Source organism: Oryctolagus cuniculus, chromosome 12 (assembly GCF_964237555.1).
Source record: "Oryctolagus cuniculus chromosome 12, mOryCun1.1, whole genome shotgun sequence".
Taxonomy (NCBI): Eukaryota; Metazoa; Chordata; class Mammalia; order Lagomorpha; family Leporidae; genus Oryctolagus; species Oryctolagus cuniculus.
The window spans coordinates 63,016,766-63,042,362 of NC_091443.1; the positions used below are offsets into that span (position 1 = coordinate 63,016,766).

Consider the following 25,597-nt stretch of genomic DNA (forward strand, 5'->3'; position numbering starts at 1 on the left):
CTGGAGTATAACCCCTGAAAAGATATGTTGGAGTCTGAACCCCTCCCTTACTTCCCTCAGCTATAATTATGACGTCATTTAGGAATAGGTTCCTTACGGATATAATCAAATTGAAATGAGGTCACACTGGAACAGGGTTGGCCCCAAACCCGATGTCGGGTTTCCTTCTAAGAGGAAGAGAGAACACAGAGACAAAAGAAACCTAGGGAAGAAGGCCATGTAATCACAAAGGCAAAGACTGGAGTAATGCAGCGACAGGCCAAGGGAGAATAAGCATGGCCAGAAAGTACCAAAAGCTAGGAGGGGGCATACAGCAAGTTCTCCCTTAGAGCTTTCAAACTACCTACACCTTAGTTTCAGACTTCTAGCCTCCTGAACTGTGAGAATAAATTTCTGTTGCTTTAAGCCATTCTGTTTATAATATTTTGTTATGGTAGCTATAGAAAATTAATGCAGCCCCGCTTTAAGCAATAGATATGTGGGGTTGGGGGGTGGTAAATAGGACATTTCATTATTTCCTGGTTTATTTACTGGAATTACCATCTTACACTTTCTTTTCAGGTGGCTCTGAGCCCTCACTATATTAATTAATGCTGACAATTTGGGGTACTTAAGAGGTAGTTGGTGACAGCCTAAGTAACCAGGCCCCTGTCACCCACATCAGAGACCAGGATGGAGTTCCTGGCTCCTGGCCTCAGCCTGGACAAGCCCCAGCAATCAGAAGCCATTTTGGGGGTGAATCAGCAGTTGGAAGATCTCTTTGTCTTTCTCTGTCACTCTTTCAAATAAATAAATAAACCTTTTTAAAAATTCCTTTTAAAATTATAATAATAAAAGCAGGCCCAAGGACAAAATGCTAGTAAGTGGCAGAAATGGGACTTAAACCTGGAGCTATCTGACTGCAGAGCCCCATAGCAGTCTTTACCTATAAAGTCCTGTTTTCCTCCCAGGACAAGTGTGGCACAGTCAAGCACTTCATCACAAAACAGATTATTATGACTAAGAGCTTTCACATAAGCTTTATCATTTAAAACATTACTTCTAGCTCTGGTTGTAGTTTCTTTGTTTTCTGGTACAAGCTACCAGAAGCAGAGTTCAGTTTGAATAAATGCATTTTGGTGAAAGACAACAAAAACCAAGAGTCATCACCCAGAGACAGACTGGCCAGGAAATCAGGTTTTTTTTGTTTTTTTGTTTTTTTGTTTTTAAAAAAAGGTCAGAGTTCTTTTTCCAAATTTCAGCTAGAAAATCAGTGATCAACAGTTCTATGTCCCCAGGGAAAGGACATTAAATTAATACATGCTATATCCTTAATGAAGCTGACAATTCTGATTCTCTTTGGCAAGCTCTGCTCTATAGTCACAAGAATCTAGGTCATTACATGATGCAGCAAGCACAAAACAAAATTATGAAGAATGGTTTCCTCATAAAACAAAGGTATTTCCTTTATTTAACTTTAAATATTTCACATAATTTATGTTCACTGTAGACACATTTACAAAATACTGTATTCAAGGCATTAAGACTGATCTGTGAAACACACAGATTAAGGCTACTTTGCAAATAAAGTTTTAAGTCTATTAGCCCTTCAACCTCTACCTTTCACGATCCCTTCTCACATCAGCCAATGCCATGGCAACAATGCATCTGATAACAACTCACATTTGTTGTTGCCTGAGAGATCATAACCACAGCTATGGCAAGTATTTTCAAATTGTATTTAAAAATTTTTATTTGGCTATAGCCTAGTTTCTTTTGGACTTGATTTGTTTCTGATCCTGAGTCTATATATCTTGAATAATCAGCTAATAATCCATCAGGGCTTCAGCTTCTGCATCTTTGTAGACAGCTCTCCATTTCTATTTTCAGTTCCTGTTGGGAAAACCCATTTAGTTCAGTGATTTGCAGGAGGCCACTCTTTTTTTTTTTTTTTTTTTTTTTAGGTTTATTTATTTATTTGAAAGTTAGAGTTACAGACTGAGAGGGAGAGACATAGAAAGAGAGATCTTTCATCCATTTGTTCACTCCCCAGATGGCCACAACAGCTAGGCTGGGCCAGGCCGAAGCTAGGAGTCAGGAGTTTCTTCCAGGTCTCCCATGTGGGTGGCAGGAGCCCAAGCACTTGGGCCATCTTCCATTGCTTTTCCCAGGCCATTAGCAGGGAGCTGAATCAGAAGTGGAGCAGCCAGGACACGAACTGGCACCCATATGGGATGCTTTACCTGCCAGGGTACAACACTGGCCCCAAGCCTATTCTCTAAGGCAGCAAGTGACCCTGCCTATTGTCAAAGCGCCAAGTTTTCTTTCATTCATTACTGTTTCTATGGACCACATTAGTGAAAGCATTCTCATCTGACAAAACATTATCTTCATTTTATCACTTCATCTTCATGAAGCTACAATGTCAGTGAATATTGTGTAGGTCAACAAGAGTAATTCACACAATGATAAAGTAAAAATATTCTTCTCTTATAGAGTGATGTTTAAGTCTTCACATCTTAAAAAAAAAAAAAAAAAAGACTTAATTCACATTATTTCTCTTGTGCAAAAACCTATTTTGTAGCCACAGCTGGAGCCTGGGTCCTCTGCATAGACATTCTGGTCTGAGTTTTCTCAAGATGGTCCGTGATTTTCTGATAGGGAGACCTGGTGAACACAGTCTCTTTACAGAGGTTGGCAGTCATATAGCTGTAGGTCTTGGAAACAGCATGGAAGGTTGTCTTGGCGAAGTTGCCCATGGGTGGCAGTACATCTCCTGGCTGAGGTGTAACAGCTTCTTGGGGACAGGGGCAGAGATGACACCAGTGCCTCTGGGAGCAGGAATGAGGTGCACGAGCACAGAGCCACAGCATCGGGTTACCTGGCAAAGCAAGGTGTGGCTTTTGCCAGTCTTGTTCCCCCAGTAGTCTCTGTGCACAGGCACAAGAGAAAGCTTGGCAAGGATGATGGCCCCTCAGATGGCAGTGGCTACCTCCTTGGAGTACTTCACACCCAGGCTGACGTGGCCACTGTAGTCCCTGGTGGCGATAAATGCCTTGAACCTGGTCTGCTGGCCAGCCTGCCTCTGCTTCTGCACTGGCATGATCTTCAAAACCTCATCCTCGGCCGGAAGACCTTTCTCTCTGTTTCTCTCTCTCACTGTCCACTCTGCCTGTCAAAAAAAAAAAAAAAAAAAAAAAAAAAAACACCTCATCCTCACTCCCAGGAAAAAGTCAATGATCTCAGATTCCTTGATGGACAGGGAGAAGAGGTAGATCTCCAGGTACTTGATCTTCACGTCCTTATCCAGGTGGCCCAGCTTGGTGACAGGGAACCACACCTTGTCCTCAGCTTTGCCTCGGAAAGTTCTGCAGACTTGGCACTGGCCCCAGCCACGACCACGGCCCCAGATGCCACTGCCGCAGCCTCGGCACAAGCTGCCACGGCCTCCCATTCCAGGGCCCCCAGGGCCTCCGGGTCCTTCTGCTGTACCAGTGTAATCCACCATTTGGTATTCTCTCAGAGAAGCAGTTAGTCTTCACCTTTTTTAAAACAACATCCATAGTGATGGTGCCAAGTGACTCGGTATCTTAAAACACCTCAATAAGACTGACCACCACCATGTCAATTATTGTAAGATAACTCCTTATAATAATTCTATAGTCACACCTACAGGCTAGAGAGGGAAAGCACTGTGTAGCTCTGCTTTCAATTATTATTGAATGATGCAAAAATAAATAGAAGCAAAAATAGAAGCTTAAGTTTCTCAGGGTGTCGCTCCCCGTCTTCGTGGAGGAACGACACAGGACCCTGCGCTGTTCTTCTGTCTGCTCGGCCCTCCCCGGGTTTGCTGCTGGTCCTTCCCGGGTTGGCTGCTGGTCCTTCCCGGGTTGGCTACCATCCCTTCCACCTCCGTGGAAGGGCGGTTCCCCCTGCCACATTCCCCACTTCCGCGGGGGAGCGGCACACCGCCGGCCGGCTCTCTCGGGGGCTGCACAGGTGTTCCCCTTAGATGTTCCTGGTGCATGCCGTCTCTCTCCTCCTTTATAGTCCTCTTCCACCAATCCCAACTCTGCTACCCACACGCCGAGTACGCTGCTCTCCTCCAATCAGGAGCAGGTCCCACAGTTTATTGGTTGAACTGGAGGCAGCTGTGTAGAAGCTGTTTCCCTTCTCAGCGCCATATTGTGGGAAAGCAGATGCATAGAATAAGTCTTAATTCCAGTAACTTAGTCTAGTCCGAGTTGCTCCCAGTTGCTCCCCACACAGGGGAAGCAAACAGTCAAAGCAATAATCATAGAATGAGAGGAGTCAGCTAGATGAACAACACAAGGAAGAGCTTTTATTGACAGAGCAACAATAAGAGCTAAGTAAGGCAAGAAGACTGAAAACAGAATGATATGCCCTGGGAGCCAAGTGTAGTTTGGAATTCCTGGGGTATAAAGAGAGGAGCTGGAGAGGGAAAGAAAAGCCAGATTCGGGAATGTCATTACAAGGAACTAGAAGGAAAGGAGAGCTAGGGAAGAGTTTCAAAGAGGAGGACAATATGATGAGAGTTGCTAACTGAAGAGTAATCAGAAGGCAATAAAATGGAAGCCTGAAATTGAAGGCTGTTCTTCCAAGAAGAGTAACTGTGAATGGAAGGTGGCACTATGGAAGGAGGGACTGGAGTGTGAGAAGGGACCACAGAGAAGCCAGTGGAGCAAGAAACTTGATGATGAAGGAATGAGAGAGTTAACTTTTAGAGGATGAGTTTGTAAATGCAAGAATAAGAATTTGAGAGCCTTATGCACCAGGGACTTCCTTCCTGGTGGAGAAAAATGTTCAGATCCACATCTCCCATGCTGAACACTGGGTCTTCTAGTTCTCAGCTATTCAAGGTATAGTCTGTGGATCAAGAGAGTCAACATCACTCAGAAGTTGGCTAAAAATGAACAATCTCAGGCCCCATCCGAGACCTCCTGAATCAGAAATTGCACTGTAACAAGATTCCCAATAAATTCATTTACCTTGATGCTTGAGAAGCACTATTTGAGGCCAACCATGGAGAGCTTTAAGGAAATAAAGAGGATAGGAAAGGAATCAAAAGCCTGGAAACAAGAAGGGAGGAGTTGGCACTGTGGCAAAGTGGGTAAAGCAGCCGCCTGCAGTACCAGCATCCCACGTGGGTGCTGGTTCAAATCCCAGCTGCTCCATTTCCAATCCAGCACTCTCCTATGGCCTGAGAAAGCAGGAGAATATGGTTCAAGTGTTTGGGGCCCTGTACCTGCGTGGGAGACCCGGAAGAAGCTCCTGACTCCCAGTTCTGGCTGTTGTGGCCATTTGGGGAGTGAACCAGTAGATGGAAGACCTCTCTGCCTCTGCCTCTGCCTCTCTGTAACTCTGCCTTTCAAATAAATAAATAAATGTTTTTTAAAAATTTACTCTTAATAAAACCCAATTAAAAAAAAGAAAAAGGGAAAGAAGAGAAATATAACAAAATTCATATTGGCCAATCGATACTAGAATGAATTAATGACAGGAAAGCAAGAAGTAATTAGGGGGGGCTGGCACTGTGGCTCAGTGGGTAAAGCCGCCACCTGCAGTGCCGGTATAACATATGAGTGCTGGTTCAAGTTCCAGCTGCTCCACTTCAAATTCAGCTCTCCTATGGCCTGGGAAAGCAGTAGAAGATGGTCTAAGTCCTTGGGCCCCTGCCCCTCCATGAGAGATCCAGAGGAGGCTCCTGGCTCCTGGCTTCAGATCAGCACAGCTCTGGCAACCAATTGGGGAGTGAACCAGTGGATGGAAGACTCTCTTTCTCTGCCTCTCCTTCTCTCTGTGTGTAACTTTGACTTTCAAATAAATAAATAAATCTTTTTAAAAAAAATAATTAGGAGCTAGCGTGGTACACTAAGAATGAAACATGTCATATTCTCCTTATTATATCAGTATGAGATGCAGTAGACATATGGTGTATAGCTTTCAGTAAAGTATCTGACAAGATGTCTCAAAACAGTTTTGTAAACAAGAGAAAGAAGTATGGGTTGGGTGATAGTTCTAGTTAATGCACTCATAATTTGTTTCACAATTATTTCAAAATGGTTTTGACTAGTGTAGTAGAATCAACTAGACTAGCACATATCCAGCAGCAAGATCTTCAACATTCTCTCCTTGACTATCAAACATTTTTTAAAGCTGATATTTAGATGAAGATACAAAAGGCAGGTACATAGTAAGAGCAGTAATATTACATAATCAAATTCTTTCTCTCCTCTCCCCTCTGAAATTAACTGGTTGATACAAAGAATTAAAACATATTGGCTAAATTTAAATAAATTCAAATGATAAACTAGATATATTTAAATGATAAAATTAAGATAATTTAAAATGATTAAGTTCAGGTGCTAATCTGGGCTTCTAAATTGAATAATGACAGGGATGATGATAAAGTACCATGACAGCAAGAATAAAGGTTTGAGTGTTTTAGGAGTTGTTCAATCTAATATGAGTCAACACTGAAGTTAACAGGATGTAAACACAAAGTCAATAGGATGATACATAAATTCAGTTAAACCCACACATTTAAGATGCCTGATATTTACAATAAGAAGCCCTAATAAGCAGAGTAAATGGAAGTGCAATGTACTTTTTTTTTTTAAGGATTTATTTGACAGTCCAAGTTACACAGAGAGAGAAGGAGAGGTAGAGACAGAGAGAGGGGTTTTCCATCTGCTGGTTCACTCCCCAATTGGTCGCAATGGCCAGAGATGCGCTGATCCAAAGCCAGGAGTCAGGAGCTTCTTCCAGGTCTCCCACGAGTGTGCAGGGGCAAAAGGACTTGGGCCATCTTCTACTGCTTTCCCAGGCCATAGTAGAGAGCTGGGTCAGAAGTGGAGCAGCCAGGACGCAAACCAGCGCCCGTATGGGATGCCAGCACTACAGGCAGTGCCTTTACTTGCTACACCACAGCGCCAGTCCTGGGATGTACTTTTAAATCTGCCCCCAAGCTTCCTGGTTGTCTACTTTCTAACAAAAGATTTGCGGGCGCCACAGCTCACTAGGCTAATCCTCCGCCTTGCAGCACCGGCACACCGGGTTCTAGTCCCAGTCGGGGTGCCGGATTCTGTCCCGGTTGCCCCTCTTCCAGTCCAGCTCTCTGCTGTGGCCAGGGAGTACAGTGGAGGATGGCCCAAGTGCTTGGGCCCTGCACCCCATGGGAGACCAGGATAAGTACCTGGCTCTGCCATTGGATCAGCGCGGTGCGCTGGCAGCAGCGCACCGGCCGCGGCAGCCATTGGAGGGTGCACCAACGGCAAAAGGAGGACCTTTCTCTCTGTCCCACTCTCTCACGGTCCACTCTGCCTGTCAAAAAAAAAAAAAAAAAAAAAGATTTGCGCACTAAGTCAATAACAACTCTCCCCAAAGTCATATGACCCTTAATTAGTCCGATTCCCATTTTCTCCCTCTGTTCTCTTTTGTGTCAACTGAAAAGGACCTTTGACTACACAGTGGGTGAAACACAGCATAACTGACATGGCTCAAGTAGACAGGAGCACCAAACACTAACAGAGGTATAGGAAAGTCCCCAAGAGATGGTACACACTGCCTGAAGTTTAATTTTTATCTCAATTCAATTTATATGTTTTTAAAAATTCTACCAAGAACAAGTGGAAACTGACTTAATGTTTTGCAATTTATATAACATCAGACAGATCTACCATTTTTCCCACAGCTAATCTTCTATACTGAGAAACTGGGTTGTGAGATAGAGAATGAGCACCTAAAGATAATGGGGGAGTAATCATATAGCTAACACTAAGTCATACAAAGCTATACCCCAAAAGGCAAATATAAGTACTTCCCTCCTGCCCTTTTGAAAAGTATCTTAGTTCTTACTTACAGGATATGAACTAATCTAATGTGGAGATGGCTAGAAGGGACAGAACTAGGAGATTCAATTATCTTATTGACAAAATTTTGCAATTCTTTATGTCAGATTTGATAAGGTGCCACGCCTATTCATACTCAAAGTCTCTATTTTTTCCATAGTATCTTCTGCCCTTAAGCAACACTAGTTATTAAAAGATAGGCAGAACTGGTAGCAATAACCCCAAAATTAAATTCCTACTTCCTCTGCATCCCAACCATTCTCTTTGCAAGAAAAAGTTGGCTGTAGGAATTGACATTTTAAAAATGTTTAAATGACTTCAGCACTTTCTTAAATAATCTGTTTTCTCCCTTCCCATGCTCCTAAAATCTACTTTCATCATTTGACTCTCGGGGCTATACTCTGAGAGGGCCCCTGGTGCCCACCCATCATGTCCAGTCACTAAGAAGTTGGTCAGGCATCCTCTAGACTGAAGTTAAAGTGTGAAATATCTGCTTCACATCAAAATTAAGTAGAGTGTTCATCAAAAATACAGATGCCAATCCACTAAAATAGAATGTCTGTTGGTAGAACTCAAGAATCTGCATTTTTAATGAGCAATGCTTATGCACACTAAGTTTAAGAACCTCTGCCTTGCAATTACAATCACAAAATGATTTACCAGCAGTCAGCCCAGTGCTCAGCAGCAGGGCCAGGCTAGAATTCACCCTTCCCAAGCACCTGGCGTGATCTTCACCAGCTACAGCCCATTGATTTGTTACTAACAAGGAAAATTATTTGGCACTCTCCAGAGAAAAGTCCCACCAATCATAACAATAGCAGCATCCCACCGAGAAACAGGCAGTTAACCCTGTGGTCCCTAATCCCCTGACTTTCACATGAGAGAGACAGAAAGCTTCCTCTGTTGAGTTTCTGATCATTTGTAGATACATTGCTGCTAAAGATTTGCAACCTTGAGAGCAGGTCACAGAAACAACAGGACAAATAAAAAAGGTGCTATTCTCATCAATCAATGAGAGGGTCTGGAAACCAAAATTTGATTATTTGTCTCTGCTTGAGTCTCACTTGAACTCTGTGTTCCTGGAAATTAAATTCACACTCAGGTTGACTTCAGAGAATTTTTCTTTCTTTTTCATTTAACAGCCACTCAAAGTGTTTCTTATCTACAAGAAACTGCACAGGAAGCCCCACCAAAAAATAGCTGTAATTAAAGGTGCAAATGAGCTCACAGAGGATGCTCAGGGAACCAGACAGTAGATATTGCACACCCACTAATTCAGGAAGAGATGTTCTCAAACATTCTTGCTCAGAAAATACAAAGTCATCTATTAATACAAAGTACTCTCCCAATTACTTGATTTGAAATTTGGTTTGGAGAAGGTATGATGACCTGGGATTACCCCAGTCAATGCTACTTTGGGTTTTCTACACAAGTTATCTAATGGAATAAGAAAAAAAAGTGAGGAAATATAACCCATCATTCTTGGGCATGTGAGTTTCCATTGCAAGTTTTATAAGCTCTTTTTAAAAAGTCATACATGAGGGGCTGGCGCTGTTGCCTACTGGGTAAAGCTGCCACCTGCAGTGTCGGCTTCTCATATGGGCACCTGTTTGAGTCCCAGCTGCTCCACTTCTGATCCGGCTCTCTACTATGGCCTGGGAAAGCAGTAGAAGAAGGCCTAAGTCCTTGGGCTCCCACATGGGAGACCTGGCAGAAGCTCCCGGCTCCTGGCTTCCGATCAGCCCAGTTCTGGCCGCTGTGGCCATTTGAGGAGGGAACCAGGGGATGAAGATATGGCATTCTCTCTCTGTCTCTCCTTCTCTCTCTGTAATTCTGCCCTTCAAATAAATAAATCAATCATAAAAACAAAGAAACAAAAAAAGGCCAGCACAGCGGCTCACTAGGCTAATCCTCCGCCTGTGGCGCCGGCACCCCAGGTTCTAGTCCCGGTTGGGGCGCCAGATTCTGTCCCAGATGCTCCTCTTCCAGTCCAGCTCTCTGCTGTGGCCCGGGAAGGCAATGGAGGATGGCCCAAGTCCTTGGGCCCTGCAGCCGCATGGGAGACCAGGAGAAAGCACCTGGCTCCTGGCTTCAGATCGGCGCAGCACGCCGGCAGTGGCAGCCATCTAGGGGGTAAACCAATGGAAAGAAGACCTTTCTCTCTGTCTCTCACACTGTCTTACTCTGCCTGTCAAAAAAAAAAAAAAAAAAAAAAAAAAAAAGTCTTCTTCTGTGACCATCCTGAGAGCCAGCCAGACACTGGCTATTCAAAGCAGAAAACATGGAGCAGCTGATCACACTCTCCATCTGACAGCCAGTCATGGTGTGGCTGAAGCAGTGTGGTTGGGAGAGAGTGTGTTTCCCAGGCCTTACCCACAGCCTGGCCTGCTGTACTCCCCAGGAGTTCAGAGAAACACTCAGGAGAGCAGAATTCAGCCTGTTCCCAGTGGCTGTTGAGTTCTCTCTCTTTGGGAAGCTACATCTAACAAGGGCAATATTTTTGTTTTTTAGCACAGCTAAATGGTTTTTCTTTCTATTATGTTTTTATATTAATTATCAGCAACTGTTGTGTGTAAAAACTGTTGATTAAATATGGATGCTGTTTCAGAGCAGTTGCCAAGTATTTTCTGGTCTCTCTAGACTTCTGCTTCTGCAGCTCATGGACCTTTGCCAACCCCACAGCTTCCAGTCTCCTGTACATCCTGGGGTTCGTGACTCACACACCTGAAACATGACCTTCCACTCCTGACTCTTTCACTTCTAGACCTTGCAATCCTCCTGAGCGTCAATGAGCATCTCTCCAGCTGCCAGGCCTTCTCTATCCAGCTCCTGCTCGGTTCTCACAGTACCGGGTGTCAGCCTCTATTCTTCCTAGCATCCAAAATCCATGGCATCAGGCCCTGCTGGGCAATGAAAACATGTTGTTATGTAAGTTACTAACCCTCTGAACTTGTTTGCCTAAATGTAGGATACAAATGTTGACAACAACAAAAAAAGGTATTTCTGTTGTGTGTGACAGAAAATCAACTCAAGATCCTGTTGTTTTTGGTTTGTGTAATTTCAAAATGCAGGAGTAGAATCAGGCGCAGGACCTCTGAGGAATCAAACAATATCACCAGGATTCATTCTTTTTCTCCTCACCTGTCCCTTCCTTGTGTTTCTCTCTTTCACTCCCTCTCTCTCTCTCTCTCTCTCACACACACACACACACACACACAAACCTCGCTCTCACCTCTGCTTCTCTATCCTAGTCCTCTTACAACAGAAATATGCTACTACACAGTTCCTGACTTCCATTATCCTGCTCAGCAACCACTTTAGAAAGACTTCTCTACCAGTACCTCTCCAGCAAAGACTCTGACATGATAGCTCAAGCTTGAATCCCATGGTCAAATCACCATGGACAGGGAAACAGGACACTAAAGTCAGCAAGGCCTAGATCCCAGGGTAGGAATGGGACTAGAGAGTACCGTGAGGCAGTCTTATAAGAACCATATGAAATAGAAAGTGGCAGATACGGAAGTTTGGTTCATTTAATCTTCCTTCTGTAATCTGTTTAACCATCTGCTCCCCTCTGCTACAAAGCCTGAAAAGCCAAGTACCCTGCTCTGCGGACAGCTCTGCAGTGGGTGCAAGCTCATGATGCAGGTTCTGTTCAGATCTCTTCCCAAGGAAGAGTGGACATGATCAACATGGGATAGTGGCTGGGCGCAGAGCCATCAGATATGACAGATGCCTTTGGCTCCTCTGGGACAGCTGTGTTATACAGTTCTACTATTTCAGTCCTCATGTCATAGGTGGCCCATGGCAACAGACCCATGGTTTCTGCTAGAACCAGAATGACTGCATATATCTTGACTAGGCGCCTAGCTTTGTGGGATCCAAGCTTAGTTGCCATATCCTCTCATAAATTCTAAAAGCTAATATTTTGTAATAAATTTCTTTGTATATAAACTGGTTAGTTTGGTATGAAGGTAAAACTATCCCCTGGCCCTGATGCATCTGCACACTACATCATATAGTCAGAAGGAAACACACACACACACACACACACACACACACAAACTGGGACCTGAGACTCTCAATTCTCCCAAAGACATACATTTAAAAAAACAATATCTAGTTTTGGCCCCCAAAATAAATCAAATATTGAGCCTTTTCTGTAAATTGTTGGCTCCTAATAAAATCAATTTTATTATTTTACAATTTTACTGACTTCTGCAATGCTGATCTATGAAGATATGCGAACTTTGAGATTCTAACACTTATGTGAGATAGCTGTTTTTCAGAATGAACATAATGAAAGCTTGCTAACCTTGAGATTGTTTTCTTTTAAATACTTGTTGTGTTATACATCATTTGGCAAGTCTGAACTCCCTTGCAATCCATCTTCACAAGTAAACATTTTTCTTTACTAAATGCTTTTACAGCTGTTGTCTTCTTTTGATAGTAGGCTCTGCTGTAACTAGGAACCCTGTAAGGGAGGGCACCATGAGTATGCACATGTTATTGTGGGGAGACAGTCCTGTTAGGAGGAAGAAGTGTAGTGAGAAAATAAAAGCAGAAAATGCCCCCTACATGATTTTATAAGGCTGCTACGATGACTGAATGGAGCAATATGCCTCACGTTAAAAACTATAAAACCCGGTAGAAATGTAAGGTTAATGTAATATACCTGGTTGGTAGTTATCATGCTAGCACATGAATTGAGAGTAACTAAATTACACAAGAAACATTCATCTCCCATTAACAAAACCCTCTTGGTCGGTCCTCATTAAAGGATCTCTATGAACTTCCTAAATGCCTCACATATGTTGTCTACCTAGACAAGGTAACCACTATTTGAAAATCAACATTTCATATTGAGTCATCTACTCCTGCAAGTAGGCAATGACTAAGTGTCAACCAGTAAAAATTTTATGATCACAGACAAGCATCAGGTAGAACCAGCAGGACAAAGAAAGGAAGGATATTTATGCTGTACAACAAATTCAGCATAGTGACTGTCTCTAAAAAACAAAGGATAGAACACTTCCAGCAGAGGGAAAAGGGGAGATTTAACGTGCAACACTTCATTTATTTTTATAAATTATGAAAGCAAGAACACCCAAAAAAAACTAAATTAAATAAATTATAAATAAAATTAAATACTTTAAAATATATGAAATAAATATAAAATGCTAACATCTGTTATTTATAAGTGGTGAGTTTATGATAATTTGTTAAATTTTTTCCTATAGTTTTAAAATTCCTTAAAAGAAAAATAGTGAGGAAATAAGAAAGAAAGACTGCTTTATGTTTCATGCTTTGCCTGTAACTATAATCTTGCCCATAGGGAGAAATTTTTACCAGAAAACAAACTATGAGTTCCAAAAGTGATAATAAAACCGTCATTAGAATGTATTTGAAGTGCCAAGATGCCTAGACACTTGTGGCTTCGTGTGAAAGTCTTTTATAGTGTCTCAGATTGGTGAAGCAAGTTTTCACTGCAAGTGGAAGGAAATGCTTCCCAGGGTTCCTCAGAATATAGTGTGGCCACCAATCAAAGCACTGCTTGACGGTCCAGTATTTGGCACAACCACTAAGATGCAGCTTGGGAAGCTTGCATCCCTTATTGGGGTACCCAGGTTCAGGTCCCAGCCCTGCTCCCTATTTTGGGCTTCCTGCTAATATGTACCCTGGGAGGCAACTACTTGTGGCTCAAGTAATTGGGTTGCTCCTACACATGTGGAAACTTGTATTGCAATCCTGGTTTTCAGCTTTAGACTTGCCCCAGCCCCAGCTGTTGTGGGCATTGGGGAAATAACCAGCGGACAGAGGATCTCTTCATCTCTGGCTTTTAAACACAATGATTTTTTTTTTTTTTCAGATTTATGGAACAACAAATTTCCTGAACAGAAACATTCAAGAGTTTTTAGTAGAGGCCATGAAGAGAAATCTCTCTGTGTGCTGGGGGGAGGAGAGAGGAGAATTTTTTTTAATTGACCCAGTAATAATTGAGAGAGTTCAGGGATATATACTTGGCTATTGAGTGTGGACCAGGCCTTACAATGTATTAAGGAGGCTTTATTTATACTTATTTTCCACTTGACAGTAATCCTTAATAAAGCCTTAGCTTCATGATGGAATTTCAATAGAACCAAACTTTTTGTTTGGTAAAATCTTGTAAAATAACAAGAATCAAATTTATTCATTCATTTAATAAAATTATTGAAGTCCTCCATTATGTAGCAAAAACAGCTCCTCAGAAAAAAATGGGTTTAAGTGTTCTTTCCAGATCTGTCCCTGAATTTCAGACTGACTTATTCCTGCTGGGTACTTTCAAAATTCAGGGTTCTTTTCTTCAGGTTCAAAATCACATTTGTATATAACAAATTTTCCAAAATCCAACTTGAATTTACATATCATTCCAATATTTTAGAATCAGGCAGTTCTTCCACAAGTAAATTTCCTTCAAAGTGCCTCTATTAATCCTAGCTTATTTCAACACAAATATTTGTTTAAAAAAAAAAAAAAACCTAATGCTAGTTTGAATCATATGTCCTCTGGGATCAAGTCTAGAAATCATCCCACTTTTTGTTACTAAATGTATTTTGCTTATTCTTCAACTCCTGATTCTGGCAACATAACAGATCAACTTTCACAAACTTAGCATACTGCTATGAACACTTGAAAGTGCTGGGTCGGCACCGTGGCTCACTTGGCTAACCCTCTGCCTGCAGCGCCAGCACCCCAGGTTCTAGTCCTGGTTGGGGTGCCAGATTCTGTCCTGGTTGCTCTTCTTCCAGTCTAGCTCTCTGCTGTGGCCCGGGAAGGCAGTGGAGGATGGCCCAAGTGCTTGGGCCCTGCACCCACATGGGAGACCTGGAGGAAGCTCCTGGCTCCTGGCTGGACTGGCACAGCTCCAGCCGTTCTGGCCAAATGGGGAGTGAACCAGAGGATGGGGGACCTGTCTCTCTCTCTCTCTCTCTCTCTCTCTCTGTGCCACTCCTTCTATCTCTGTGTAACTCTGATTTTCATATGAATGAATCTTTTAAAAAAAAAAGTGCTGGACAGAACAGGAGCCATCTTTAAATTCATAGCTGATGAAACTGATAAAGGATTAATAACCAAAATATATAAAGAGATCAAGAAACTCAACAACAACAAAACAAACAATCCAGTCAAGAAATGGGCAAAGGACTTAAACAGGCATTTTTCAAAAGAAGAAATCCAAATGGCCAACACACACATGAAAAAATGCTCAGGATCACTACCCATCAGGGAAATGCAAATCAAAACTACAATGAGGTTTCACCTCACTCCAGTTAGAATGGCTTTCATACAGAAATCAACAAACAAAGGCCGGTGAGGATGTGGGGAAAAAGGTATCCTAATCCACAGTTGGTACAGTGACTGTGGAAGACAGCATGGAGATACCTCAGAAATGTGAATATTGACCTACATGACCCAGCCATCCCACTCCTGAGAATTTACCTAAGGGAAATGAAATCAGCATATGAAAGAGTTATCTGTACCCCCATGTTTATTGCAGTTCAATTCACAAACCAAACACCAGTCAACTAAGACTGGAAAAAGAAATTATGGGATGGGACCGGTGCTGTGGCATAGTGGGTAAAGCCACTGCCTGCAGTGCCTGCATCCCATGTGGGTGCCAGTTCGAGTCCCAGCTCCTCTACTTCTGATCCCACTCTCTGCTATGGCTTGGGAAAGCAGTAGAAGATGGCCCAAGTCCTTGGGCCCTTGCACACTCATGGGAGACTCGGAAGAAGCTCCTGGCTCCTGGCTTCTGATTGGCACAGCTCTGGCTTTTGTGGCCAAATGGGCAATGAACCAGCAGATGGAAGACACCTCTCTCCTCTCTCTGTCTCTCTGTGCCTCTCTTCTCTCTGTGTAACTCTGACTTTCAAAATAAATAAATATTTGAAAAAAATTTTAAAAAGAAATTATGGAATATGTACACCACTGAATACTACACAGCAGTAAAAAAAATGAAATTCTGTCATTTGCAACAAAATGGATAAAAATGGAAAACCTCATACTTAGTGAAATAAGCCAGTCCCAAAAGGACAAATACCATATGTTCTCTCTTACAGTGACAATTAATAGAGCACCTAAAAGGTAATCTATAGACGTGAAATTGACACTTTGAGAAGCAATGACTTTGAACAGCCCTTTTGTCAACTGCTGAGGAACAGATTTTTTTCATACTCTTTGTTGTAGAGTTAATCATATGTGCATAAAGTTAATTGAAATAGATCTTAGTAAAAAAAATAAGAATGGAGGTTGGATCAATATTTTAGGACCCTCCCATCAGGCCATATAGGCAAACCTATGGGATGTAGAGAATTTAGAAAAATGGAGGGTTCCTAAAAAGGAACAGGAGGGCATTAGATTGGTACTTGTATCTTGTTCCTTTTTATGGCTTTAAATCCCTTTTTCATCTCTATTCTAATTAATTTTTATATATTTTATAATTAATGATTTGATATCCATGAATCACAGGGCCAAACCATTGACAAAACTGTTTAAATCTCCTGTGACATCCATCTTTCCCGAGCTTATGATCTAACCCATTTCTACCTATTGCTGTCAGTATGTGAAATGCTCAACTTGTCACCATTTTTGCTTAAGATAGTGAACTCCATTTAAAAAAAATTAAAGTATTCTTATATTCTTAGAGACTGATACACTAACAAGTATTAGCATCAACATTTAAACTGGTTTATTGGGGCCAGCGTTGTACCACAGCAGGTTAAGCCACTGCTTAGGACAGTAGCATCCCATACTGGAGCCCCAGTTCAAGTCTCAACTGCTCTGCTTCTGATTAGGTCCCTGCTACTTCACCTGAGAAAGCAACAGAAGATGACCTAAGTACATGGGCCCCTGCTGCTCATGTGAGAGACCTGGATGAAGCTCCTTGCTTCTGGCTTTGGCCAGGCCCAGCTCTACCTGTTGTGGCCATTTGGGGATGCAAGATCTCTCTCTCTCTCTCTGTAACTCTGCCTTTCAAATACACAAATCGTTTTTAAAATAAATAAATAAATAAACTGGCTTATCTGTTTAGCATGCCACATGAGACTATGGAAGACAGATATTGTTAAGCTTGGAAGAAAGGATATTCCTACAAGTTTGTGGAAAATAGAATTAAAAGATAAATTTACTTTGGTGCAAAAAGAACTTTCAATCCACTCTTCCTTGTAAACAACTCAGAATAAGGTCATTGGCATCCAAAATAACAAAAAAGAAGAAAAAAAAAGTATCCATGAAGAGACAGAATAAAACTTCTGAAAACAACAGTTGATTTTCTGAAGATAAAGTTTTTCTTACTTTTTAGTTTTGCCTTGGGTAAAGCCTTCTAGATTTTGCCTAGAGCCAACTCCTACTTTCCCATGTAGGCAAAAACCCCTCTAAGTTTTTGTGCTATAGGACTACTAAAGCTTTTTTACCCAGCTAACATGAAAGTTTCTTCACAATTAAAGTTTTTAGGGTCAGCGCTGTGGTGTAGCAGGTAAAGCCACCACCTGCAACGCTGGCATCCTATATGGGTGCCAGTTTGAGTCCTGGCTGCTCCACTTCTGATCCTGCTCTCTGCTGTGGCCTGGGGAAGCAGTGAAAGATGACCCAGGTCCTTGGGTCCCTGCACCTGTGTGGGAGACCCTGAAGTAGCTCCTGGCTCCTGGCTTCCGATTAGCACAGCTCCCACCATTGCGGCAATCTGGGGAGTGAACCAGCAGATGGAAGACCTCTCTCTCTCTCTCTCTCTGCCTTTCTGTAACTCTGCCTTTCAAATAAAATAAATAAATCTTAAAAAAAATTTTTTTTCACAATAGGCTTCCAGTCACTGGTCAGTCTAAATAGCTTATTCAGAAAAACAGTATGTGGAAAAAGTCTTTGGTAAATTATGGAAGAAATCATTTCAGAGACCAGACAACAAGTTAGTTGCTTACTTCACCTGCATCAAAAACGTTCTACTTCTATGCCTAACTCTCAGCACAGAACACGATATTTTAACAATACATAAGTCCTGCTTGGTTTGGGATCCCTGCAAAGGTTCTGTTTGCAATCCTGAAACAAAGGATTTCTGTAACATAGGACCACAGACTAAGGATGGTCCAGAACCAAACAGGACCAGGTAAAGAGCAACAAGACATTCAACTTTCTGTGTGTCCTCATGCTCCGATGAGTTCATAATCATTGGAACAGTCATGAAGGTGGAACTGCTTTAAATATCTCCAGAGTTAGTTATTTTAGATCACAGCAGTTCCTGTTAGAAACAATGTAGCCGGCGCCGCGGCTCACTAGGCTAATCCTCCGCCTTGCAGCACAGGCACACCAGGTTCTAGTCCCGGTCAGGACGCCGGATTCTGTCTCGGTTGCCCCTCTTCCAGTCCTCTCTGCTGTGGCCCGGGAGTGCAGTGGAGGATGGCCCAAGTTCTTGGGCCCTGCACCCGCATGGAAGACCAGGAGAAGCACCTGGCTCCTGCTTTAGGATCAGCGCAGTGCGCCGGCCACAGCGTGCCTTCGGTGGCGGCCATTGGAGGGTGAACCAACGGCAAAAGGAAGACCTTTCTCTCTGTCTCTCTCTCACTGTCCACTCTTCCTGTCAAAATAAAATAAAATAAAATAAAATAAAATAAAACAAAACAATGCAGTGGAGTTACGATGGATCCAGATTTTTACCAACATCCCAGCAGTTACAGATGACTGGGTTCTAACAAAGGCAAGTTATATTTGCACAGATGAAAAGGACCTAACTGCTAGTTTGGATCAAAGAATCCAAGAAACACAGAGAATGTAATTTCCTGATTCTGTCACAAGTAAGTCACTATTAACACACAGGACAAGTCATTAGTCTCCTCAATGACTCTGAGAAATTCTCTTTTCTTAGATTGTTTTGAAAGCATATAAAGTATATTGCCAAATGTAAAAATATTTACTTTCCTCTTATTACTTCTTATCAAAATTTATGAAAATCCTTCCATTGGATAATGGTATCGAAAGTTTTCATAGGGTCAACAAGATTGGCAAGACATCCAATGAGAAAAGAATCCTGTTTTCAACAAATGGTGCTGGGACAACTGGATATCCACATCTAAAGGATGAATGTGAACCTGAGCTCATACAGTATACAAAAATTAATGTAAATGGATCAAAGACCTAAAGCTAAATGGTTCAAATAGCTAATACTATAAATCTCTAAGAAGTGTATTTTTATAACCTTGGATTAGGAAGTGGTTTCTTAAATATGGCACCAAGAATATAAACAATAGCAAACAACTAGATATATTGGTCTCCTTTAACAACTTCAGTGTTTCAAAAGACACCTACAAGTAAGTGAAAAATGGGAGGAAGTATTTACAAAGCATATATCTGATAAAGATCTAGCATCCAGAATATATAAGGAATGTTTACAACTCAATAATAAAAAGACAAATAGCCAATCTAAAAATTGGCAAAGGATCTGAACAGACTTTACTTCAAAGGAAATATACAAATGGATAATGGGCACATAAAAACATGCCCAACATCATTGGTCATTAGGGAAATGCAAATCTAAGACACAATGAGATACCAGTTAACACTCCCTAGGATGGCTATAATTAAGACAAATAATAACAACAGTTGGCAGGGTTGTCAAGAAATTAGAACCCTCATATACTGCTGGTGGGCATGTAAAATGATGTTCCACTTAGAAAAGCAGTCTGTCGGTTCCTACAAATGAAAAAACATAGACTTAGCATGCAACCCAACAATTCCACTTCTAGGTACATACCCACAAGAATTGAAAACATGTCCACACTAAAACTTATACATAAATGTTCACTGCAGCATCATTCGCAATACCTAAAAAATGAAAGCAACCCTGTTGCCTATCAGGTCCTGAATGGGTAAACAAAATGTGGCAAGTCTATATAAAGAAACAGTCAATAAAAAAAAAAAGGAATGAAGTATTGATACATGGTGCACAATGGATGAAATAAAAAACGGCATGCTAAGCAAAGTAAGCCAGTCACAAAGATTACATATTGCGAGCCGGCGCCGTGGCTCAATAGGCTAATCCTCCACCTTGCGGCGCCGGCACACCGGGTTCTAGTCCCGGTTGGGGCGCCGGATTCTGTCCCGGTTGCCCCTCTTCCAGGCCAGCTCTCTGCTATGGCCAGGGAGTGCAGTGGAGGATGGCCCAGGTGCTTGGGCCCTGCACCCCATGGGAGACCAGGAAAAGCACCTGGCTCCTGGCTCCTGCCAGGATCAGCGCGGTGCGCCGGCTGCAGCGGCGGCCATTGGAGGGTGAACCAGCGGCAAAGGAAGACCTTTCTCTCTCTGTCTCTCTCTCTCACTGTCCACTCTGCCTGTCAAAAAAAAAAAAAAAAAAAAAAAAAAAAAAAAAAAAAAAAAAAAAAGATTACATATTGCATGATTCCACACATATGAAATGCCCGCAACAGGGAAGTCCACAGATAAAGTAGACTAGCTGTCGCCTAAGGCTCATGACACTGAGGAGCAATGGATAGCAACTGCCAGTGGGTATGTGGCTTCTTTGTGGGGTGATAAAAATGTTATGGAATTCAATGGTTGTGATGGTTGCATAACTTTATGGCTATACTAAAAATTATTGAGCTGTACACTTTGGATGAATTGTAAAATGTATAAATTTTTCATATTAAAGCTGTAATTTAAAAAAGAAAAGCTTTCACATGAGAATTTAATTTCCAGAGAGAAGTGGAAAGTGGAAGAATATACACAGGAAGGTCAAGAAAGGAAAAGCAACAGTTATTGACAGCATTTCATTCAGATGGAGTTGATTTTCTGCGCCCCACATAATATAAAAGAATGGTTTGGGAATGTATCCATCATATGGAAATCAAAGCCTAAGTATGAGATGTGAGGCAATTTGATTAACTACATTAAAAGTTCACCTACCCATGCTGACAACTGCTGAACCTGCCATTTCCTTACTCCTCAGATCAGTTCAAGACACTTTATTCTTGATGTAGTCTGCTAGGTTTCTAAGCACACCAAAAACAGAAGCAGCATGTAGAAGTAGGGTTGTAGATATTATTAGTGGCTATAATGATGATTAACTAAAATAATCAGACAATTATGAATTATAAGCACAAACTAGTATAAATATACCTTCCATCAAATATTTAACTAAGGAATTTCAAGAGTTACCCAGCTAATATCTGATTAACCTCAACTAGTACCAAAGCACAAAAATATTTCTCAGGCCCAGCACTGTGGTGCATCCCATATGGGCACCAGTTCAAGTCCTGGCTGCTCCACTTCCAATCCAGCTCGCTGCTAACGCACCTGGGAAAGCAACAGAGGACCGCCCAAGTGCTTGGGCCACTGCGACCATGTGGGAGACTCTGAACAAGCTCTAGTTCCTGGCTCCTGGCTTTGGCCTGGCCCAGTCCCAGCTGCTGTGGCCATTTGGGGAGTGAACCAGCTGTACACTTTGGATGACTTTTAGAATGTATAAATTTTCTCACAATAAAACTGTAATTTAAAAAAGAAAACCTTTCATGTGAGAAAGGGAGATGTTTCTCTCTCGCTCTCTCTTTCCTTCTCTCTGTAACTCTGCCTTTAATAAATAAAATCTTTAAGAAAATATATATTTCTCTATCAAAAAAGTATCATGAATATTGCTGGTGTCTGATATGATTTTGCTGAAAAACTAAAGAAGCATAAGCAAAAAATGGTGTTTTTCCATATCATATGCTGAACAGACTGAAGCAGTCAGTTCCTCACCCTCCTTTGAAACGAATACTTTAATAACCATATCATGGAGTCAAGCCACAGACCAACTGAGCCCTCACTTGGGGGTCATCAACTTCACACTGGCTCACTGTAGGCCACTTTGGTTAAGTGTGTTGGTCTGTTTAAGCTACTGTAACAAAATACCACAGACTGGATGGCTTAAAAACAGACATTTATCTCTAACAGTTCTGAAAGCGGGGAAGTCTTAAGACCAGTATCAGCACGGTCAGCTTCTGGGAACAGCTCTCTTCCAGGCTTGAAGACAGCTGCCTTCTTGCCATATCCTCACGTGGTGGAAAGAGAAAAAGAGAGCAAGCTGCTTGGCAGTGATCCCATCATGAGGACCCCATCTTTGTGACCTCATCATCTAAACCTGATTACCTTCTAAAAGCCTCATTCACAAAACCACTACATTAGGGGTTAGGGCTTCCCCTTCACTTGAGGGGACACAAACAGTCCACGACAGTAAGGAAAGAGGATACAGCTTAAAAATAAGAACTATAGTACATATGGCGGTTTGGCAGGAGGAAGAAGAGATGATTTCTCATTCTTCAAATACTTGTAAGTAACTTTCAGTAACATACATAAATGTTGACTAATGACCAATGCTAATGTTCTCTAAATAAGAGCAAATTCAATTTACAAAAATCTTCTCTGACTCTAATATTGACAGGCACAGTGACAGGCAGGGGAAATTTGGAGGCAATATGCTAGGTCACAACAACTGAACTTTTTGACGTCAAAGCACCAAAGAAACACAGCTCCAAGGTGCTTGGATTGTGAATCAATTAATAAGAATAAAGAAAACAAAAATCAGGGGCCAGCACTATGACATAGTAGGTTCAGTTGCAGCCTGAAGTGCAGGCATCCCTTATGGGCCCGGCTCCTGTCCCAGCTGCTCCACTTCCCATCCAGCTCCCATTCATGTGCCTGGGAAAGCAACGGAAGATGGCCCAGATTCTTGGGCTCCTGCCATCCATGTGGGAGACCTAGAAGAAGCTTCTGGCTCCTGACTTCAGCCTGGCCCTGTCCTGGCCTTGGCAGTCATTTGGCAAATGAACCAGCCGATGGAACATTTCTCTGTCTCTCCCTCTTTTTCTGTGTAACTCTGCCTTTCAAATAAATAAATAATTTTTAAAAAAGAAAAGAAAAATCAACCATGCTGATTTCAATCCAAAGCATGTATTAGAAATGGTGATCCCAAACATTTCTGAGTCTTTGAGTTCATACCATGAACTACTAAAGGTGATGTGAGCTATCTGTTTACTGAAGGGGAATCTAAATTATTTGACTTTCTTTCAAGATCATATCAGAACATCTGACGATATCCCAAATTGTGATTAAAGGTAGAGAAACACTAGTTTATATAAACACCAAAAGGTATAGTATTAGAATAATATATATATATATATATAGGACAGTCAGAGAGTTAGACAGTGAGAGAGAGAGACAGAGAGAAAGGTCTTCCTTTTTTCCGTTGGTTCACCCCCCAAATGGCCGCTACAGCCGGCAAGCTGCACCGATCCGAAGCCAGGAGCCAGGTGCTTCCTCCTGGTCTCCCATGCGGGTACAGGGCCCAAGCACTTGGGCCATCCTCCACTGCCTTCCCGGGCCACAGCAGAGAGCTGGACTGGAAGAGGAGCAACTGGGACTAGACCCCAGGGTGCCGGCGCCGCAGGTGGAGGATTAGCCAAGTGAGCCATGGCGCCAGCCCTAGAATAATATCATATACAATTCTTGTATTCATTTTCAACACAGCAAATAATGTCCCTTGTGGTTTTAAGATTACAGTTATTCCAAATTGCTAAGAATTTTTCTTAATACAGGGCACTAAAAGTTTTTAAAAAAACTGCAAAACATCAATAATATAAAAGCATTATTTTCATGTTATAGTGGGCCTCTGGAAATCCCAGCAAAAGTCTATTTATAGAAGTATATTCAAATGTATTTAAAGGGAAAAATAAAAAGAAAAACTCACCTATGTTTGGAAACAAGGGAAATAAGTAGATCAAATCAGCCATTTGCTAAGTTGTTGATTCTAGATACTATTCCATCCTCCTATAACTCACTTTTCAGCCTTATAGATTTATTTTCTTTTATTTCTAATCTATGACTTTACTCTATTTGGGGTACTTGTTGAAACTATGTTTCCCAAAATGACTTGCCTTGTAACTAAATGCACAAAGCTTTGGAACTGAAACTCTGAGCCTCAGCTGGCTTCACCACAATTCAACTGTACACAGATATATTTGAATGGGTCAAATCCTTAGAGAACAAGGAACCAAGAATACTGTAAGTAGCAAGTATATCAATGTTGTGATTCAGCTAAACTTTTACAAAAACCATAAAAGATATAATGTAAGAAAAAGATCTAACACAAGGGCAGAGTTACATAAGAATTCCTGAATCTGATGAAAGCTACAAAAATGGGAAAGAATTTAGGAAACAGAAGCAAAATTTATTAGATGTCTAGGATTTGCTATGCCTTTAACACATGCCCTGTCTTCTATTTCAATGGTACTCAAATCTTTAGTCAAAACATAGGAAACTTTCTCCCAACACCTTTCCCAATATCTGTCTTCAGAATCAAAGCTACCATGAAGAAAACTATGTATATATTTGCAAGTGAATTTGTGTGTTTATAAGTATGTACATACCTGTACACACATACAGAAATAAAAATACAGCCACTTCTTCCTCCTCAATACTCTACAATTTTAAGTAATTGTGACAATACTGGAATTTAACTCCATACACCATGCCTGATATCTAACTGGTGTTCAGTAAATGTCTGTTAAATGAATGTTGACAGCATCTGGAAAATAGGCATTTGCTTTGCTGATGCGCATTTCACTCAAAGAAATGCATTCTCTCTCTTCTTTCTCTCTCTCTCTCTCTCTCTCTCTCTCTCACACACACACACACACACACACACAGCCTAACTGATATCTACTTCTTGAAAACTGCCCTTGTGACAAAAAATGAAAGATAAATATTATGATAGAGTGGAATGGGGATGAGATGATGACAATTAGAGAGAGTATCAAGGGAAGTTCCAAAACACTTAAAATTCTTCCAAACGTATTCCTTATGATGTCAATTATTTGGTTTCCATGGAATTTCACAAGTGTCTACAAATAGTAACCTATTCCTACTTTGAAACTTTAAGACTGTTCTTGTCTATAGTCTCACATATAATCATTAGCAATCTTTTGCCTTCCCCATAAATGCTACATCACAGAATTCACATTTGAAGAGAAGCCACATTTTTACAAGCAGTATGCACGGTGTTCAACAAATCTCAGGAGAAACGAACACTGATTGTGTCATTCATCAGAGTAGTGAGTACACTTAGTTCCCACGCCAGTGGACAAACGCTGCTGTGAGCCACTCGTCTCAGTTCAGTGATCTTCTCTCCCCTAAACAAGTATACCTAAGTCTGTTGTGTGAGGTTGTCAGGTTTGTTTTGTTTTATCCTGTCTTGAGTCAGGTACTTCATATAGAACATAGGGAAGTAGAGTGGATTTTGTTTTGTAGATTTTAAAAATATCTTAAGGCAACACAGAGTTCAACTTCGAAGGGTTGTTTACCAGCAAAGCAGGTCGAAGTCAGCCATAAAACACGCACCAAAAATAATAATAATAAAAGGTTCTTTCGAAATAATTTTATATAGCCAGAATAGGTAGGAGGGCAAAACACGCCTTTAACAGAGAACGGAACATCCTTCCAGTCATAAGCAAGATTCTGGGGGAATCTTGCTGTTTGTCAACGAGCCAGGCCAGCGCTATGCCCCGGCACCGGTGAGGTGAGGAAAGCCCGGGGCGCGCCGCAGAGGCCCTCCGGGAAGACTGACCTCGCCGGGACGACGCACCCTCCTCCGTCCGGGTGAGCTGGATGGGAGCTGCACTTCCAGCCCCGCGGCTGGAGTCGGCCGTCCCCGCTCAACTCCACCGCAGTTACCCCGGCATTCTCACCTCCCCCGG

At 41.8% G+C, this 25,597-nt stretch overlaps 1 protein-coding gene and 1 pseudogene across 3 annotated transcripts in view; both read right to left on the minus strand.

Moving 5' to 3' along the window:
* GPR176 (G protein-coupled receptor 176) overlaps positions 1–25,597 on the minus strand; it is a 129,294-nt gene that overhangs the window by 102,575 nt on the left and 1,122 nt on the right. The window contains exon 2 of one of the 3 annotated variants that reach the window (XM_070053974.1): positions 10,575–12,324. The exons of the other annotated variants lie outside the window; for them this stretch is intronic. The gene's annotated coding sequence lies outside the window, so the exon portion shown is untranslated. The remainder of the gene's footprint in view (positions 1–10,574; positions 12,325–25,597) is intronic. 3 annotated transcript variants of the gene reach the window in all.
* Positions 2,142–3,745, minus strand: LOC103351210 (small ribosomal subunit protein uS5-like; annotated as a pseudogene).